This window comes from Puma concolor, chromosome E3 (assembly GCF_028749965.1).
Source record: "Puma concolor isolate L17-30 chromosome E3, mPumCon1.1.hap2, whole genome shotgun sequence".
Lineage (NCBI taxonomy): Eukaryota > Metazoa > Chordata > Mammalia > Carnivora > Felidae > Puma > Puma concolor.
Window position 1 is genome coordinate 33,119,640 of NC_141682.1, and position 17,651 is coordinate 33,137,290.

Sequence of the window (17,651 nt, forward strand, 5' to 3'; positions counted from 1 at the left end):
AAAGTTCCGATCCTCTGCCCATTTTAAAATTGGATTGTTTGTTGTTTTGATATTGACTTGTATGAATTCTTATCTTTCTCTGCTTTGGATATTAATCCTTTACTGGGTATATGGTTTATAAATAGCTTCCTCCATTCCGTAGGCTGCCTTTTCGTTTTGTTAATTTTTTTTATTCTTTTTTTTTTTTTTTACATTTATTCATTTTTGAGAGACAGAGAGAGACAGAGCACAAGTGGGGAAGGAGCAGAGAGAGAGAGGGAGACACAGAATCCGAAGCAGGCTCCAGGCTCTGAGCTGTCAGCACAGAGCCTGATGCGGGGCTCGAACCCACGGACCGCGAGATCATGACCCGAGCCGGAGTCGGATGCTCAACCAACTGAGCCACCCAGGCGCCCCAATTTTTTTTTTCTATGCAGAAGACTTATAGTTAGATGTGGTCCCATCTGTTTGTTTTTGCTTTTGTTCACCTCGCCTTTGGGGTCGGCTCCAGGAAAAAATCATCATCCAGAGCTATGTCAAGGAGTTCACCACCTGTTTTCTTCTAGGAGTTTTATGGTTTCAGGTCTTATAGTTAAGTCTTGAATACGTTTGGAGTTAATTTTTGTGCACGGTGTAAGAAAGCGGTCCAGTTTCACTCTTTTGCATGTGGCCGTCCAGTTTTCCCAGCACTGTTTATTGAAGAGACTGTCCTTTACCCACTGTAAGTTCTTGCCTCCTTTTGTCGTAAATTAACTGACCTTGTATGCGTGGGTGTTTTTCTGGGTTCTCCGTTCTGCTCTATTGATACTGCTGTCTGTCTCGATGCCAAGACCACAGTCCTGATTACTGTAGCTTTGTAGCATAATTTCAAATCAGGGAGTTTGATGCCTCTGGCTTTGATCTCAAGATTGCTTTGGCTGTTTGTGATCTTCCGCGGTTCCATACAAATGTTAGGGTTGTTTGTTCTATTTCCACGAAACATGCCGTTGGAATTTTGACAGGCATTGCATTGAATCTGTAGATTGCTTTGGGTAGTCTAGACATTTTAACAACATTAATTCTTCCAACCTGTAAGCATGGAATATCGTTCTGTTTATTTGTGTCTTCTTCCATTTCTTTCATCAATATCTTTCAGTTTTCAGTGTACCGGCCTTTCATCTCTTTGGTTATATTTTTTCCTAGGTATTTTATTCTTTTTTTTTAACGTTTATGTACTATTAAGAGACAGAGAGAGACAGAGCATGAGCCTCGGAGGGGCAGAGAGAGAAGGAGACGCAGAATCTGAAGCAGAGTTCAGGCTCTGAGCTGTCAGCACAGAGCCCGACGTGGGGCTTGAACCCATGGACTGTGAGATCATGACCTGAGCCAAAGTCAGATGCTTAACCAACTGAGCCACCCAGGCACCCTGGTATGTTATTCTTTTTGATGCCATTCTAAATGGGATTGTTTTCTTAGTCCCTCTTTCTGATAGGTTGTCATTACTATATAAAAATGCAGCCAATCTTTGCATATTGACTTTGTACCCTGTAACTTTTTTGAATTTATTAGTTCTAATGGTTTTTTGTGGCGTCTTTAGGGTTTTCTGTGTATAAAATCATGTTGTCTACCAATAGTACAGGTTTACTTCTTCCTTTCCAAGTTGAATGCCCTTTATTTCTTTTACCTGCCTAATTGCTGTGGCTAGCATTTCTAATACTTTGTTGAATAAGTGTTGTGAGAGTGGCTATCCTTGTCTCTTTCCTGATTTTAAAGGAAGATCACCACTTCCTTTTCACCACTGAGTATGATATTAGCTGTGGGCTTTTCAGACATGCCTTTATTGTATTGCAGTATGTTCTGTTCATACCCACTTTGTTGAGAGTGTTTATCATAAACGGATGTTGAATTTTGTCAAGTGCTTTTTCTGCATCTATTGAGATGATACATGATTGTTCTCTTTCCTTTTGTTAACGTGGTGCATCACGTTGATTGATTTGTGGATGTTGAACCATCTTTGCATCCTTGGAGTAAATCTCTGTATATATTTATTTATAAACTTGCCCTTCACCGAAATGGATTAGAAATAACTAGGGGTGCCTGGGTGGCTTACTCAGTTAAGCATCAGACTCTTGATTTCGGCTCAGGTCATGATCTCACGGTTTGTGAGTTCAAGCCCCATATCAGGCTCTGTGTTGACAGCTGTGGAGCCTGCTTGGGATCCTCTCCCTCTCTCTCTCTCTCTGCCCCTCCCTCGTTCCCTCTGTCTCTCTGTCTCTCTCTCTCTCAGAAAATAATAAATAAACTTAAAAAAGTAACTAACAAAGATAGCAACAAAACAATAGGATTTTTTTTTAATGAGGAAACGGTCATGAAAAAATAGGAGAAAAGGAAAATAAAACATCACCCATGTTAAAGCACACTACTGCTTACAGAGCTGGGATGTACATGTGGTCTGAGCTTCCCAGTGGCCAGAGCAAAAAGGGAAACAATCAATTTCAAGATGTTCACCATTCCAAAATTGAAAGCAAATTAAGAGCGCAAGGGAAGTCTGGCTTTTCTGGATCTGAAGAACTCAAGGCTTTTCTCTTGTCTGCCTTTTATACAGGGGCCACAGCAACGTGCTCAAGCTGACAGCACTGTCCTCAACAGCAGCCCTACACAGTATTGAGTGCCACATTCTCCAAAGCAGGTCTGTGACCTAAGGCTGAGGCCAGCTCGGCAAAGGCAGCCCTTTTCTAAGCATCTAACCTGAGTCTGGTGGTTTACTTTCCCGACAAGATGGCAGAAGGCAAAGCCCCGTGCTTTAAGCAGTTCAGAACACTGATGGGAACAGGGGCTCTGGATCCAGACCGCCTGGGGTCAGGATCCGGATTTTCTCCCCAGGTAACTGTGGGACCCTGGGCCTTTCACTGAAGCTTTCTGAATTCAGTTTCCTTATCCATCACGTGGGGTAGAGCTCCTACTTACTTTACAGGGCTGATGGCAGAATGACATGAAATAATACGTACCCAAGGCTGAGCCCAGTGCTGGCAAATGTAGATGCTTAATGCATATCAACTCTTGTTCTCTTCACGGAGGGTGCTTGGTAAATACTTTCGGAACCCCTGCATTTGGTACGCGTCGTGAAGGATTCAGCCTTCGGGGTGGGCCACGTGCTATGGGATCCAGACCCGCCCTGGAAAGCAGTGCAAGGAAGGTTTTGGGCTGTGGGACACCTGCAGCGAGACACGGTCAGTTATGATCCTGCTGTGTTCCTGCTGAAAACCTTCTCTGATTCCTCGTCGCAGGAGAGCAGCCTTCAAATGCTGTATCCCAGGCACGTGGCACTCGTCCCTGACTCACCACCAACCTTTCCACTCTACACCCACCTGCATCCTATAGTAATTCCGGATGCCAGCCCATCGTCAACTCACCAGGCCTTGCTCGTGCCGTGTCCTCTTCCCACGTCTGCCTCGCTCACGTAGTAAGACTTGCTCGAAGCATTGACCGCTTTATTGTTTTAAAGTGTTTAAAAGTTGATTTACTTATTTTGAGAGAGAGTGAGAGAGAGAGAATGAGTGGAGGAGGGACAGAGGATCTGAAGCAGGCTCTGTGCTGCCAGCCCCGATGTGGGGCTCGAACTCACAGACTGCGAGATCATGACCTGAGCAGAAGTCGGACAAGTCGGACGCTTAACCGACTGAGCCACCCAGGCGCCCCTCAGCCCCTTTAAAAAGTGTTGAATTTCCTACCCACTAGGGAACAGTGGTTTCTTCCTTGTATCCTCCCCAGGTATTCCCCTAAGTCTGCTGTCAGAATGCATATTCACTCATTCATTCATTCACTGATTCGTTCACTCACTCATTCATTCATTCATTCATTCACTCATTCATTCATTCACAAATTCTTTCACTCTTTCATTCACTCATTCATTCACTCACTCACTCATTCATTCGTTCATTCGCTCATTCATTCACTCACTTATTCTTTCATTCACTCACTCATTCATTCATTCATTCATTCACTCACTCACTCACTCACTTATTGATGCAATCCATCATTCATTCACCCATCGAGGACTGGGGAGCTACCATGTGGCAGCCATTGTTCTAGGCACTGGGGTTGTAGCAGCGAGCAAAACAGACAAAATCCCTACCCTTGGGTTTCCGTGTCTCCAGTCCTCATACCAAGTAAGTGCTCAGTCACCCGCCCTAACAGAGTTCTCCAGCTCTGTCCCCTGTCTCCCTACCCCATGCCCTGGGTCCCAGGGCATATTGGTCCCCAAATATATGTCCCACAGGCCCCCACCTCCTTGCCCTCGTTCCTCCGGCCTCGGAAGCCCCCCCCGCCAAGGTCATCCCCATTGTCATCCCTGCTTTTCAGAGAGGCCGCTGAAGAACCTATCTTGGGTCCCACAGCCAGTATGCCCCAGAGGAAGGACTCAGATCCTTCCCGCTGCAGAGCTGGTGCGGGCAGTGGCCAGGCTCTCAGTGCTGCTGGGGCCTCTGACTCTGAAGGCCGCCCATGCTCCAACCCCTCGTGAGGGACCTAGGGTCACATTTGCAGAAGGGAGACAACTTTGAATGATTCCATGAAGCCCCAGGGCGGGGCTCAGCCAGCAGTCTGTCAGGGAAGCGGGACATCTTAACAGAAAGGAAGGCGCTCGATGATCTAGCGGGCCTGGGTTCAAATCCCAGCGTCACCACCTGCTGAGTTCTGTGACTTGGCTAAATCACTTCACCATTCTGAGGCTCAGTTTGCTCTTCTCTAGAATGGGCTTTACCTTTACGGTCTCTACCTGTTGGGTTATTATAAAGACTAAGGGAGATGCCATCGGTAAACCAACACACCAACAGAATCCAGGGATTGTCACCCATCGCGATTCTTGTTCATGATTATTATTGTTAATAGTACTTTGCTCATCGGCATTGTTCAAAATAATAAGAGGGCTCAGCCACTAGCTTCAGGAGTTTACATTCAGCACTCTTGGCCTCACCTCCTCCAGGAAGCCCTCACTGACCACTCCCCGCCCATGCCCCTAGAACCTCTACATCCTTCCTTTGTACCCTTTTCCCACTGACCCTTACAAATACATTTCATGGCTTCTTTAAGTCCTCCACCGGACTCAGACTTGCTCTTGGCTCTCACTTGTTCTCCAGGGCCTGCGATTAGTGACTGGCATCTTGTAACGATCAGTATTTATTTGTTGCGTGACCAAACGGAGAGAGGACAGTCTCAGATGTCCTTGTTCCTCCTTCTGGGGCCCAGAGGAGGACATTCCTGGGGTCCTCCTAGAGGAGACAGAGGTCAGGAATACCCCTGCAGGGCACCGATGTGGCTGAGGGTGCCCACGTGGGTGTCGGTCCATAAGAGGGATTGACTCCTGGCCTCAGAAGCTGTGCCACTAGCCCATGTGTCTTCATGCTGCTAGGGAGCTTCTGGGAGTGGGTGAGGCCGGCCCGGCACAGCCTCCCCTACAGATCACAGCCTCTGGCACAGTGAGCTTATGTCCTGGGCCCTCTTTACTTGCTCCTACGGGCATTACTCCTTGCTGTGCAGCCTGGGGCAGGTCGTTTCACCTCCCTGTGCCTCAGCTGTGTCTTCTGTAAAATGGGCTCACAGGGGCGCCTGGGTGGCTCAGTCGGTTAAGCGTCCGACTTCACCCGGGTCACGGTCTCGCGGTCTGTGAGTTCGAGCCCCGCGTCGGGCTCTGGGCTGATGGCTCGGAGCCTGGAGCCTGTTTCCGATTCTGTGTCTCCCCCTCTCTCTGCCCCTCCCCCATTCATGCTCTGTCTCTCTCTGTCTCAAAAATAAATAAACGTTAAAAAAAAATTTTAAAAAAAAAAAAAAAAAAAATAAAATAAAATGGGCTCACAGAAAGCGTTTCCCCCTCAGCACGACTGTCAGGATTAGATGGGAACATCCGAGTTGCCCAGCTTGAGAACCGCTCCGAAAACGGGAGCTGCCCCTGGAAAATTCTTTAGCCTTATTTGTTCAACCCAGCGAGGATTTACAGAGCACCTACTATGTGCCAGACGAGCCGAATGCCAGGTCCTGGAGGCCCAGGGGGCAGGATCCTGTTTCAAAGAAGCCAGATTAAAAAAAAAAAAAATGTTTATGAGACAGCTGGGGAAATGTAAACCCAGACTGGATGACATTGGATGGAATTCAGCAATGTGTTCCTTTCTTTCTTTCTTTCTTTCTTTCTTTCTTTCTTTCTTTCTTTTTCTTTTTGCAGCGCATTGTAGTTTCGTGGTTGTGTTTTGAAAAGGAATCCTCATCTTTTGAGAGCCTCAAACCAGCCTGTTTGCAGATGAAATGATCCGATGTCGGGGATTTGCTTCAAAGTCATGGCAGTCTCTAAGACGACAGTGATTCCCCGGGACCAGCTGATTAAAAGCAAAAAAAAAATCCAGTGGCAGAGGGGACGTGGGAGACCTGGATGAGATCTGTGAAGCCTCGGTGGATGCTGTGTGGGATTTGAGTTTTGCAAGGTTGCAATCCCTTAACTAAGTGGGTAATGGCACACCTTGCTTGAGCGAGGCCTTAAGGAGAAGGTGGGGAACAGGCGTCTGGGTCACAGGTCACGGGGTCGTCTGGTCTTGATGCTAACCGGTGGGAAAGCAGCAGCTTTTCATCTTTTTTTTAGCTATGAGAACCCCAGGCCCCGTGGAGGTCCGTGGGGGTCCCCGAAGGCAGAGCTGGTGCTGAGCTGTACCCCCATCTGGACAACGGATGGCCCTGATCCTCTCTGCTCAGAAATGCCCAGTGCGACGGACAGATGTGTGTGTCCCCACCGCCCCCCCCAGCAGGTCCACAAGGTGAAACCTCACCCCCAGTGGGATGGTGTGAGAAGGTGGGGCTTTGGGGAGGCGACTGGGGGATGGGGGCGGAGCCCTCATGAATGGGATCAGTGCCCTGATGAAAGCGACCCCACGGAGCTCCCTGCGGGCTTGCACCGTATGATGACATCCGGGTCATCGGCCACTGAATCGGCTGGCCCCCTGACCTGGGACATCCCAGTCTCCGGAACTGTGAGAAATACATCTGCGTTGTCTCTGAGCCGGTCCTACTGGGGCCTTCTGTCCTAGGAGCCCAAACCCTCCAAGACATGCAGCGTGACGTGCTCTGGGCCACATTCTTCATGCTCGCAACCTCCCGATGGGGCCCGCGGTGCACAAAGCGGCCCAGTGAGAGAACACACCCGCCTTCCCAGCCCTGGCTTCCAGATGGTGCCGGCCTGGCCTCCAGGTTTCCACGGTGGGGAAGGGATGCCCTCCCCGCCCTCTGGAGTCCTCGAGACCCGCCGGTTCCAGGCTCTGGCCTGGTGGCGGAGTGGGGAATGCTTTTTCCCGCCTTCCTGCGGGCTCCGTGACACAGGCACCTGGGTCACAGATGTGTCCCGCAGGGAGACAAAGGTGGCGATGACCTAACCACCCCCACAGCGGGCAGTTCCTTGAAAAGGCGTGAGTCCCCAGCTCTTTCGGAAAGCAGCTCGGCAGAGTGTATCAGGGGCCTGGAAAGGTGGACGCTTCCCTCTCCAGCGATCACACTTCTGGGAATTTGCCCGAAGGAACTAATCCTAAAAAAAAGAGAAAAGAAAGACCACACACCCAGGGATATCTACCAAGGTGACAAGTACAATAGGAAATCATTGGGTGCGACCGGTAGGTTGTCACCCTTGTAGGCATTTTAAAAATGAAGTCAGGGAGGCTCTTTATGGAAAATATGGTCTCTGTAATGCCAAACAGAAAACAGAAAACACAATGGCCATTGCGGGGTGGGGGGCGCCTGTTCCGTTTTCGAAAATGAAGACTGACGTCTTAAGGCGTGTTTCCTTTTTGGATGGTCCCGTGGCTTTCTGGAGGGGAAGAGAAGGATGAGTGGAAAAAACCCGGGGAGGCCCTGGAAACCCTCTGGGAGGGAGCGCCCCTCGGGACAGGGCTTTGGGCTTTTCCACATCAAAAACTAGTTGACAGTTCAGACAGCCCAGCCTCTTTCCTGGAGACTGAGGCAGGCATGTTTATGTTTTCTAAAAGGTTTTAAAAGTTCTTTATGTTATTGCAAAAGCCCAGCAATGCGTGCTCGTTGTTTAAAAAAAAAAAAAAAAAAAAAAGCACGGAATTGTATAAAGTAAGGCTGCTTCCCGTGGCCTCCTTCTCTTCAGAGGGGGCCACCTTGAGTCCTTTCTTTCTTTTCATTTTTTTCCGTTTCCAGGGTTTTCAAACTTTTTTTTTTTTTTTTTAGCTCCCAGCCGCAGTGAAAAAATAGATTCTGCATCGTAACCCAGTATACGCGGATGCTGGCGTATAACTAAATAGAAAACTTATGCAATGCTACTTATTATAAGAAATGCCATCTGGGGTTGTCTCTTGGATGCTGTCCTTCCCCGTCCTGTCCTGTCTGTCCTGTCCTGTCTCATCCCATCCCGTTCTGTTTAAAAGGCAAGGTGGCTGGTCATGACCCAGTCATATGGCTTCATGTCCCACCGCTTGGCGTGACCTTCGAGGAAGCAGGTACCACACATGTTCCCGTTCGGTGTCCATTGCCCAGCCCCACCCCACCCCCTCCCTGCTCTACAGCTTGTCTTTCCCCCTGGAGGATTTCACAGCCCGATCTCTGTAACTGGACAGACGGGGCTGGGGCCATTTTGTCCTCCTAAATGGTGGCAGAGGAGTTTCCGCACTGATTTTTCATGATGGGTTTGTCCGGCTCCCTTTTAATAGCCATTTGCATCGTCTCCACTCTGGGCTGTGGAGGCTCCGTGGGGTGACCCATCTGTGCCCAGCCACCGGGACATCTGTGCAGTGAGTGAGTTCTCAGTGCGGATCGCCCACAGGTCTACAAGCAAGCGCCTCTCCAACATCTCCACGGCCGCCGGGATTGGCCCAGAGAGGGGCTCAGGGAGATACGGTAGGATCATTTCCTCCCCACAGCCCCCCAACCCCGGATGCCCTGAGTCCGATGACTCTACAGGATTTCACTTCTGTTTCGTTCTCGCGATGCTGGGAACTACCTATGTGGGTCTGAGAAATGAGGCAGGGCTGCAGTCCGCTTCTCCTTTCTGCTTCTTCGCTTCCTCTTTTGTCACTCGAGGGGACCCTCTTCAGCCCTGATGCCACAGCTGTTCCCTGCTGCTGGGGATTTCTGTCCAGGGGCCTTAGGGCCTTCGTGCTCTACTGACTTGGCTTGTCAGCTCCCAGGCGGGACAAGTTGGCTCCCTGCACAGAGGCGCACGATTTGGAATGGGCGGGGGCTTGGCTGCAGTGAATTAGAGTGAGAATTCGAGCAGTTCACATTAGAATTTATTCGTAGTCCTACCTTAGGTTCAAATCCCAGTTCTGACACCAGTGGCAAAAACCTTGAGTCTTGATTGCTTCCTCATTTATAGCATTTTAGAGAGGGGACAGCCAGTGCAAAGGCCCTGAGGCAGGGCTGTGCTAGAACAGCAGGGAGGCCTATTTGGCCGGAGCAGAGTGAGGTCGAGGGTGTCTGGAAATTGAGGGCAGAGAAGAACAGAGCTCAGATCGTATAGCATTCTGGAGGCCTTAGGGAGGGTCCTGACAGCACTCTGGATTGTGGGGAAACCGAGTCAGGAGCTCAGGTAGGGGGTGTTTGGTGATCTGTGTCCAGAGTTCATTTGTTTGAGCGGGACCATTTTCTTATCACGGAGCTGTGTCTGAGGCCAGCGGATCAAAACTGATTCGAGAACAAGGGGTGGCACTCTCATGGGACTTGTGGGTTTTTTTTGTTTTGTTTTGTTTTGTTTTAAATTTTTTTTTTAATGCTTATTTATTTTTGAGAGACAGAGAGAGACAGAGCACGAGCAGGGGAGGGGCAGAGAGACAGGCAGACACAGAATCCAAAGCGGGCTCCAGGCTCTGAGCTGGCAGCACAGAGCCCGACGCAGGGCTCGAACTCACAGACCGCGAGATCATGACCTGAGCCGAAGCCGGACGCTCAACCGACCGAGCCACCCGGGCGCCCCATGTGGTTTTTGTGTTTGCTGGAAGGGGCGCTTAAGAACAATAGCAGGTCAGTAATAGCAGCTCTGAACCCCCCCGAAGCCTTCCTTTGTGCCGGCACCTTGCCATGCTGCTTCCCTTCGTGACTTCTTCTCACTGTCATGGCCACACTGGGAGCTGGCAGGACAGCTGAGAGAGCGGGGGAGTCTGCAGGGAGGGGCCGGCTGAGGCCTTGCTCCTGGGAAGGAGCCAACAAGGAAACTTTGGCCCAGGCCTCGTGCCGGACTCAAGGCATCACCACTGCTCCGTTTCCTCAAACCGCCCACCAGCCCCCCCAACCCACCCCTGAGCCCTGGTCAGACCCTCTGGAGGTGGGGCAATTCCAGGCTTCTCCGGACCCACAAGCCCAGCCCCCGGCCTGCCCGTCTCCTTCTGGCCGGTGGGGAAACCAGCCTTGAACCAAGTTCTGCAGTTGAGGTCAGGCGCCCCAGAGCTGATGGATGAAAACTCGTGTTCAGGTTCAAATTCCCCAAAACGCAGAAAGAGCCCAGCGATGGTGAAAGTCGCAGACAAGGACGTCCCTTTGAAAGCCAGGTGGGGAGCCGTGGACAGACACATCCATTGCGTAGCTCTGGACTGGAGGCCGGCAGAGGGGGCGGGGGCGGGCCGTGCAGGGGTGAGTGGAAGATAAATCCCAGAATCCCATTTATTTGACACATGGTCACATGGTGCACCCACAGCAGAGTTTTCAGTGGGAACAGAAACAACTCTATGAGCAAGTATTACCATTTCCACTTGATACAGGTGACAGCTGAGGCCCAGAGAGGTTAAGCGAGTTGCCAAAGGCCACCCAGCTGGTCACGGTGGCAGTGGCGTTTGAAACCCAGGCTGCCTGGCTCCATGCCTGTGTTTAGCCCCCATGTTGTGGAGAGCTTCTTGGAGCTTAGAGCCTTCCAGATCACTGAGAGCTTTCAGGCCAGGGCCTCAGAGCCTTTCCCCCCAGTATATTCTCCTACAGAGCCCCAACCCACAAAAGAGAAATAGGCAGTTCTGTATGAGTGGAAGCCAGCCCGTGCCCTCTCCCGTGTGAAAAGACAGTTCTGCCGACTTCCTCCAGCCCAGCCCAGGTCCCCCTGCCTGTTCTTCCCGCACCATGGGCACCCACGGAAGCCCTGTGCCTCTTACGCCTCTGTCTCCACAGGTGGCCCAGATGCTAGAACCTCTCCGGACCTCAATCTCCCCATCTCGAGAATATGAGGGTTTTTGCAAGGAGACAATGAGATGACGAATGTACGGGTGTTTTGCCCGGGGCCTTGCAGCCAGCGGGGGCACAGTTGGTGTTTCCCACCACCACCACCACCGCCACCACGGGCAAGCTTCTGGTCCCCTGGCCTCATTTCCCCATCTGCGTGTCTTAGCAGTAAGACTCGCTACTCCAAAGGGCTTCTTCAAGGATGAGTCATGTGATGTGTGCCGCAACCATGTTTTGAAAATGGAAAAGGTGTTATGGAAACATTAGTTACCAGAACTTGTTGTTATGAATAGCACAAACCAGCCAGTGGAGGCTATTTCTGACTACTGAGTTCCTTCTTTGAAGATTAGCTTTTTTAAACAAGCAATTTGTATGTGTCCTGTAAATATCAGAAAAATGGCCGGGAACAAAAGGAGACAAAGAATCCCTACTCAGAGGCTCCCGTTGGCGGTGTTCTTTATCCCTGAGAAAGTGTCAAGGCATTTTCCCAGGGTGTGTGTGTGTGTGTGTGTGTATCTTTTCCCCCCTCTTTTAACAACAACAAAAAAATGGGATCGTTCTCTGCATTCTCCAAGCAGCTCGTTCTTCTCTCCTGGCTGCTGTCATTTCTGATGTCTCAGAGCACAGCCCGAGGGTGGCTCTCCCTTTCTGTCTGCCCGTGTGATTCCGGGGTATCGGCGCATGTGTCTTCACGGCCCGGATCTCGTGCCGAGACTTTTTGGGTTGAGCACAACAGCAGACTCTTCAGTGGGAACAGAAACAACCACAGATGTCGTGAAAAGCCATGTGGCACCCTTTGGCTGTGTCCTAACAGGGCATAGGTGAGTCCCTGCTTTACTTTTTTTTTTTTTTAATTGAAATAAAATGCACACAATACAGAATTTAACATTTCATCTATTTAAATTTTTTTTCTTTTTTTACAAAATGTTTATGTATTTATTTTTTTGGGGGGGGCGGTTAGCGCACAAGTGAGGGAGAGGCAGAGAGAGAGAGGGAGACACGGAATCTGAAGTCAGCACAGAGCCTGATTCAGGGCTCGAACCCATGAACTGTGAGATCATGACCTGAGCTGATGTCAGACATTCAACTGACCGAGCCACCCAGGTGCCCCCCCCCCATTTTTTTTTTTTTTTATTTTAGAGAGAGAGTGCAAGTGAAGGAGAGGTGCAGGGGGATGGCCCTGGCATCACGACCTGAGCCAAAATCAAGAGTTGGATGTTCAACTGACTGAGCCACCCAGGAGCCCTAGTGTTTCAACTGTTTTAAACTCTATGATTTCGTGGCATTTAGTACATCAAAATAGTGTGACCATCACCACAACCAGCTCCCAGAACATGTGTAGACAAACCCCATACCCATTAGAAGTCACTCCCCACTCCTCCCAGCCCCAGGCCCCCACGAATCAGCCTTCTGCCACTGTAGATTTGCCTATTCTCGAAATAACCTACACATGGAATCCTATGATATGGGACCTCCTATGTCAGTCTTCTTTCAATGAGCACAATGTTTTCCTTTTTTTTTTTAATTTTTTTAACGTTTATTTAGTTTTGAGACAGAGCGTGAACAGGGGAGGGGCAGAGAGAGAGGGAGACATAGAATCTGAAACAGGCTCCAGGCTCTGAGCTGTCAGCACAGAGCCCGACGCGGGGCTCGAACTCACAGACCGTGAGATCATGACCTGAGCCGAAGTCGGACGCTTAACCAACTGAGCCACCCAGGCGCCCGGAGCACAATGTTTTCAAGGGTCACCCACATTGTAGCGTGGGCCTGTGCTTTCTTCCACTGTGTGCCCGAACGGTATTCCGCCGTGTGGATGCACAACGTCTCATTCACCCACTTATCAGTTGGTGGACATTTGGTCATTTCCACATTCTGACGGGGGGCGAATATTGCTGATAAGAACATTCCTCTGTACCTTTTTGTTTGAATGCCTGGTTTCAATCATTCTGTGTATATATTTGGGGCCGGAACAGCAGCTGCGGTGTTTTACATGGCCCCTAGCAACGTGTGAGAGTTTCAATTTCTTGACGTCCCTCCCAACCCTTGTTATTTTCCATTGAAAAAAAAGAAAAAAATTTTTTTTATGGCCACCACAGCGGGTACGAAGCGGTATCTCATTGTGGTTTTGATTTGCATTTCCCCGATGACTAACGATGTGGAGCATTTTTTTTTTCAGCTGATTCTTGGCCGCTCGTGTATCTTCTTTGCAGAAATGTCTACTCAGGTCCTTTGCCTACTTTTACTATAGCTTACTTTTAGTTTTCATGAGAAAATGTGCATGATGGTAAAACGTACCCTTTTAACCATTTCTTAGCATACAGTTCAGTGGCACAAAGTGCTCACAGTGTTGGGCAACTGTTAGCACCATCCAGCTCCAGAATATTAAAAAAAAAAAGACTCTTTTAAAAAGGCACCGAGACTCCCCCCCATACACCCCCAGCCCCCCGAAAGGCACAGCCCTCCCCCGTTATCAACAGTCCGCACCAGAGTGGGACATAACACTTGCCTGAAAAGGCAGCTGAGATTTTAAAAGACATCACACCGATCTGTACCTCAGTTTGGGGAGTCTTGCCGCCTGGGATGGTTGTTAGCCTCAATGTCAAGTTGGCTAGGCCATAGTGGCCGGTAATTCAAGTACACACTAATCTAGGTCTTGCTGTGAAGGTATTTTTGGAAGGGGTTAACTTCTACAACACGTTTTTGTTGTTTTTTTTTAAAGGGAAGTGCAGGTTAGTTTATTTTTCTGTACATTTCTCATTTTCTTTATTATTTTGCATTATATTACAGTATTGTAATCATTTTTATATGAATATTTTTGGGTTGTGGAATGAATCATCCGAGTTTCCATTATTTCTTGTGGGGAAATTCACTTTGATATACACGTGCTTTGGATTACAAGCGTGTTTCAGGAATGAATTATGCTCGCAATCCAAAGTCTTACTGTACTTGAAACAGTGCGATGAGTGAGTCATGTTCCATACAACGAGTTTTAAGTAAAGGAGATTATTTTGGTAATTTGGGCCTCATCCAATCAGTTAAAAGGCCTTAAGAGCAAAACTTAAGTTTTCTGGAGAAAGGATTACACCTGTGGACCAAAGCTTCTACTCCTGCCTGAGGGCTTCACCTCTCTCTCTCTCTCTCTCTCTCTCTCTCTCTCTCCACATTCATTCATCCTATCCTTCCTACCTACCTACCTACTTATCCATCCCATCTATCTGTCCATCTATCTACCTTCCTATCTATTCCTTCCTTCCTTCCTTCCTTCCTTCCTTCCTTCCTTCCTTCCTTCCTTCCTTCCCATCTTGTCTATCTACCTACCTACCTATGCTATCTATCTATCTATCTATCTATCATCTATCACTGTTTATCCGTCCATCAACCACACCCACCCATCCTATCTGTCTGTCTGTCCATCTAGCCTATCCTTTCCTTCCTTCCTACCTACCTACTTATCCATCCCATCTATCTGTCCATCCTATCTATCTTTCTATCTACCTATCTTTTCCTTCCTTCCTTCCTTCCTTCCTTCCTTCCTTCCTTCCTTCCTTCCCATCCCATCTATCTACCTACCTACCTATTCTATCTATCTATCTATCTATCTATCTATCATCTATCTGTCTCTTTATCCATCCATCAGCCACACCCACCCATCCTGTCTATCCATCCAGCCTATCCTTTCGTTCCTTCCTACCTACCTACTTGTCCATCCCATCTATCTATCTATCTATCTATCTGTCCATCCTATCTATCTATTCCTTCCTTCCTTCCTTCCTTCCTTCCTTCCTTCCTTCCTTCCTTCCTTCCTTCTTTCCCATCCTATCTATCTATCCATCCACCCATCTATCATCTCCTTCCAGTACTGTTTCTCTGAGAGAACTCTGACTGATATACTACACGAATGTCTTTCCATTTCGTTTAGGTCTTTAATTTCTTCAACAGTATTTTGTAGTTTTCACCGTATAAGTCAGACTTTCTTAAATTATTTTCTGATTTTCATTGTTGTGTCATTCCTTACTAGTGTACAGAAATGCAACTGATTTTTGTATGTTGATCTGGTACCCTGCCACCTCGCTGACCTTGTTGATTCGCACTGATGATGTTTTGTGGATTCCTTAAGATGTTCTCTGTGTAAGATCATGTTGTCTGTGAACTGAGATAGTTCCTACTTCTTCCTTTCCATTCTGGATGCTTTTTCCTTCTTTTTCTCGTGTTATTGTCTTGGCTAGCACTTCTGGTACAATGTTGAGTAGAAGTGTCAAAAGTGCTTGTTCCTGATCTCGGGGGGTGGGGGGGGGAACATCCAGTCTTTCACCATGGAGGATGTTGGTCACAGTAGATGCTCTTTATCAGGCTGTGGAATGTTTCCTTCTGTTTCTACCCTGTTGAGTATTTTTCTCATGAAAAGATGTTGGAGTTTTGTCAAATGCTTTTTCTGTGTCTATTGAGATGATCGTGTGTCTGGGTTACTTTCCTTCGCTTCTCAGAAGCACTGGGTTAGAAATTCAATCTCTATGGTTTCTTGGGGATTGAAAAAAAGAGTCACAGTTTTACAGCTCTCCCCATAAATAATCGCTAGCTCACAGGCGCAGTTAAGTGTTTAGGACATCTGAAAAAAAAAACAAACAAAGCCAGCTCCCGTGATGCTCAGCTGTTGAAGGAGAAAAAGGAATGACGTGGTAGCATTGAGTAAAAGACAGAAGTAATTCAGATGTGCGATTACTTTTCCCTCTGCAGAAAAAGAAGGAAAGAAAGAGGTGGGGGATAGGGGAAAGGAAAGGAAAGGAGAGGAGAGGAGAGGGGAGGGGAGGGGAGGGGAGGGGAGGGGGAAAGCATTCACACAGGCTGTTTCTTGAACATTTTGCTCTGACAGAGTTTCTGTAGGGCTTGTATCTTGCTAGTGACAGTCCGTGATACTCTGGTTTTATGTCAGGACAACATGCCTCTTTGCCCACCTTGAAAATGGAGAATGGCAGAGGCTGGGCTTATTCCAGCTTCCTCAATAGTTTTAAAATAAAAGATTGGCCTCACTAATAACCTTTCCCTGGCGATTACTCACAGTTGGGAGGACTTTGAAATCCCCTCCCCCAATTGAGTAATACCTTTCATGGCTGGTAGTGGCTGGGTCCATATGGTAAAAGGTGGTGAGAGCTTTGAACAGGGGCAGAGAGGACAGTTTGCTCTGGGACTTTGGACAAGTCATTCTACCTGTCTGGGTCTCAGTGTCTCTGGGGTCTTCGTGTGAAGGCAGAGGATCCCATCACCGGAAGAGTCTTAGGATCCAGTAGGATCCAAATCTATGAATCCCTGGAGGGACTCAGAGGCTCTCCGCCCAAGTGGCATTTCTCTAGATGGCCGCATCAGGGTTCCTCCCATTTCCAAGACTGTGTACTCTGAAAGCCACACAAGCTCCTTAATGGCTTGTAATGACTTCTCCCAGAACCCTGCTGGATCAGGGCTGTGGTTACGACCTTACCAGGCAAATGGGGCTCTTATCGGATAGGCAGGCAGCACCCATTTAGGGGCAGAGGACTGAGTGGATGTTGAAACAGGAGATATTGATTTGCAGATTCTAGGGGCAGGGGCACCTGGGTGTTTCAGGCCATGATCTCATGGTTCATGAGTCTGAGCCCCTGATAGGCCTCCATGCTGTCAGCACAGAGCCCACTTCAGATCCTTTGTCTTCCTCTTCTTGCTCACGCGCATGCTCTCTCTCTCTCTCTCTCTCAAAAATAAATTTCAAAATTAAAAAAAAAGAGAGAGAGAGAGATTTTAGTGATGGAATAAGAAAGTACCTGGGGGGCGTGGACCTCCCTGGGGACATAGAAGGTGATAAGACAGGACATTGGTTTCATTTAACACCTAACCTGTACTAAACCCTTTGCTTGCAAGATCTCAATGCATTCTTAGATATATGCGACAGGTACTGTTAATGTCTATTTTACAGACAGGAAACTGAGGCCCAGAGTGGGTGACTTTTCCAAAGGCACACCGTGTATCTCGGGCTATCCGGATGCGTCTGAAGGTACGGAACTGTTACGGGTAGAGTAAGGGCTGCTCTACTGAGAGCAGGGAACCCTGAACCTGGGACTCAGAAGTTGGTGGTCCACCTTGTCTGAGGGTGGGAGGGGTTAGGAATGCCAGAGATATGGGACCTAGGGGAATGGGGAGAGCAGGATGCAGAAATCAGGAGGGGAGGGGGATCGACGTGCAGGGGCAGAATCCGCAGTGGGGGGAGGGGGACAGGATGGGGAGTCTGGGGGCCCCCCAGGTCATCGCGAGGAGCCTCGGCAGAACCTAGGGGATCCAGGGAGTGAGCGGGGTCGGGGTGCACTCTGTGGATGTTCCGCGGGACGGAAGGGACGGGCAGAACCCGGAGGGGGGGGACAGCCTCGGGCACGTTCCAGGCCGCACTGGGCGTGGTGGGTCCGCGCGCGGGCTGAAGGGGGAGCCGGAAGCCTGAGCCGCCCCGCCCCGGCCCCGCCCCCGGCCCCGGCCCG

At 49.1% G+C, this 17,651-nt stretch overlaps 2 long non-coding RNA genes and 1 other non-coding gene across 4 annotated transcripts in view; 2 read left to right on the forward strand and 1 right to left on the reverse strand.

The window, feature by feature from the left end:
• Nucleotides 1-6,545, forward strand: part of LOC147573118 (uncharacterized) — a 66,436-nt gene extending 59,891 nt beyond the window's left edge. The window contains exons 3-5 of one of the 2 annotated variants that reach the window (XR_015245222.1): nucleotides 2,564-2,841; nucleotides 3,246-3,421; nucleotides 6,176-6,545. This is a non-coding gene — a long non-coding RNA (uncharacterized LOC147573118). Of the gene's footprint in view, nucleotides 1-2,563; nucleotides 3,422-6,175 lie in introns of both variants that reach the window. The other variant, XR_015245221.1, reaches the window with a different exon arrangement.
• TRNAR-CCG (transfer RNA arginine (anticodon CCG)) lies at nucleotides 307-391 on the reverse strand. Its single transcript has one exon. It is a non-coding gene; the product is annotated as a tRNA-Arg (tRNA).
• Nucleotides 6,546-11,745: 5,200 nt separating the features above from the next.
• Nucleotides 11,746-12,615, forward strand: LOC147573120 (uncharacterized). The gene is made up of 2 exons (XR_015245224.1): nucleotides 11,746-11,975; nucleotides 12,295-12,615. It is a non-coding gene; the product is annotated as an uncharacterized LOC147573120 (long non-coding RNA).
• Nucleotides 12,616-17,651: the final 5,036 nt, after the last annotated feature.